The sequence below is a fragment of the Littorina saxatilis genome, linkage group LG7 (genome assembly GCF_037325665.1).
Source record: "Littorina saxatilis isolate snail1 linkage group LG7, US_GU_Lsax_2.0, whole genome shotgun sequence".
NCBI lineage: Eukaryota > Metazoa > Mollusca > Gastropoda > Littorinimorpha > Littorinidae > Littorina > Littorina saxatilis.
The window spans coordinates 4,859,591-4,862,090 of NC_090251.1; the positions used below are offsets into that span (position 1 = coordinate 4,859,591).

At 44.4% G+C, this 2,500-nt stretch overlaps 1 protein-coding gene across 1 annotated transcript in view; it reads right to left on the reverse strand.

Annotated features, from left to right (window-relative positions):
- LOC138970517 (ras and EF-hand domain-containing protein homolog) overlaps positions 1 to 1,451 on the reverse strand; it is a 107,712-nt gene extending 106,261 nt beyond the window's left edge. The window contains exon 1 of the mRNA XM_070342971.1: positions 504 to 1,451. The gene's annotated coding sequence lies outside the window, so the exon portion shown is untranslated. The remainder of the gene's footprint in view (positions 1 to 503) is intronic.
- Positions 1,452 to 2,500: the final 1,049 nt, after the last annotated feature.

The following is a 2,500-nucleotide window of genomic DNA, read 5'->3' on the forward strand; positions in this document are numbered from 1 at the left end:
GTGCCCAACCTATGCTCAGTTCGCCTGGTGCTTTCTGTCCGTCCCATCTTCATACTCCGATTTAAATCTCGACAGCAGTCACCAGGTGTGTGTGTGTGTGTGTGTGTGTGTGTGTGTGTGTATGTATGTGTGTGTAAGTGTGTAAGTGTGTGTGTCACGTGTGTGTGTTTGTGTGTGTGCGGTGTACGTGTGCGTGTACGTGCATGTGTGTGTGTGTGTCTGTGTGTGTGTGTGGGTGTGTGTGTGTGTGTATGTGTGTGCGTGTGTGTGTGTGTGTGTGTGTGTGTGTGTGTGTGTATATGTGTGTGTGTGTGTCTGTGTGTGTGTCTGTGTGTGTGTGTGTGTGTCAATGCTTGATATTTCCTGAGTTGCCAGAAGAATAGTTCCGCATAACTGTGACGTCACTATGCTGTACACGTCAGTCGTGTGCATGCAGAGCGCTCACTTCCAATTCCCTTTGTTTCTCAGATGTTAGTGCACACACAGACTGACACGATTCTTACCAGACAGGTGCAAGAAGTCCGTGTCACTTTCGGGAGGATGCCAGAACACAGGTAATGTCATTCAGCGTCCACAACAGGTATGCATTGTTTTGTCAAACAGCCTGTGGGAGGACAAACAGGGTCGGAGGGTTGTTCCAGAGAGTGTCAGCACTAAGAACAAACCCCTGTGGGATATGCTGTATATTCTCCAAAGTTGTTTTGGTTGTAGGCTCAACTGTGGGTTAAACAGGTAATTAACACTGTCGTTTTTACACGGTAGAACCTGTGTCTTTTCGCTACTGCTGTCACGTTTTGATAAAGATCTACACTGTATCACACACAGTCACTGTCATGATCTCCCAACTGACTGTCCGGCTAACCATACACACTGCTTTGGTCTGTCTCGTTGACTGAAGAGCAGGTATACATTTACTATCCGAAATCCTGTCCTTGTATCGTGGTGGGCTAAACTAATTTACCGACTTTCTCTTGTCAGGTTTACGTTCACTGCACGGCTAACGAAGCGGCTAACGGTTCTAATTTAGCTCACACATTCTTGGGGGGTACACAAATTGACTCCAATGCAGAGTCGTACTTAGGTAAACTTCTTTCCTACCTGCCATTTTACACATGACATGTCGAAGTGTCGTCAGTAATAACACCATTACGGATGACACAGGTCAAAAAGCAAAACGTCTATACTGTTTACTGTTGGACCGACATATGTTGACAGAAAGTAGAGTCGCACCTTGGTCAACTTTCGTTCTACCTGTCATTTCGTACATATCCAAGTGTCGTCAGTAATGACATTCCGGACACTCGTCCAAAAGCAAACTGAAGGCTATATGCTTTTTGACTGTTCACTGTTTGACATATAGACAACCGCCCCCTCATTATAATCTACACACGTCAACACACAACATAATATCTTGCTCTCACTTCCTTTTTCTTCACTGGTTCACTTAGTGTAGGCCTGTAGTGTAGTGTGGCTTGTGCATAGCTATACGGCCTGTGTGTGTGTGTGTTGATAATCAGTCATGCGGAACCCTGGTTGACTGGGAGCGAGACTGAGATGGCAGCAGCCAGTCAAGTGGAAAAGAGTTCAACAGGTGATCGGGACGGCTGCGAGCTTCAGGTATCCAGCGGTTGATTTGAACGACGAGATTTCTCTGGTAATATTTCAGCCGCCTCAGGCTCGGTGGCATGGCTGGTCATACTTCTGGGCCCGTATGCATGAACTGGAAGTCAGAAACACTGAAAGTAGAGGCCTCTTTTGAAAGTGGGAACTCCCGAAGTTAACTTTCTAACTGTTCCCTTTCCATGAACGCCGTAGTGCTGACTTCGAGAGTATTCGGTCAAGGTCGCGAAAATAGGGGGAATCCCAACTAGTACATACGTTTGTTAACAGTAAGCTTGGCGACCAGAAGAAACAAGTCTCATCGCGAGTTCAAAAGGGCGAACGTTGAGCGCGCTGTAGTACTAACAGCGTTATTGCTGTTGTTTTTTGAATGGTTAAACGAAAGGGTCGGTTCAAACCTGTGATGATTGTCTTGGAATCGAATGACTGCCTAGCTATGACAATGACTTTGTTGACCTGAATGTTAGGGAGAAAAATAAATTAAAATGATTATGTTGAACTTTTTTTCTCCTTTTTTTAAATTTTTATGTCAGTTGGCAGGCAGCTTCAACCCTTTCTTTTTTTTTTCTTTTTTTTTTCTTTTTTATCGGGGAGCATCCGTCTTTATTGATCTTTTTTTCTGTTCTTTTTTATATTAAAGGCACAGTGCAGCTCACAGCCTTCGTTTTGCGTTTTTGTTGCAGCTGAGTGCATTTACAGTTCAAAAATCCTCCTATGGTAGTAAAACAAACCCAAAACTACCCAACGACGACATCTATGAAGCTCGACAGTTTCTTGTTCACGCGAGTGCATAAATTAACCTAGTTATTACGTGGTGTTTGGTCGGAGTTCGATTCAACTGAGTGATTCCGGCCTCCATTTTGTTTTACACAAACTCATG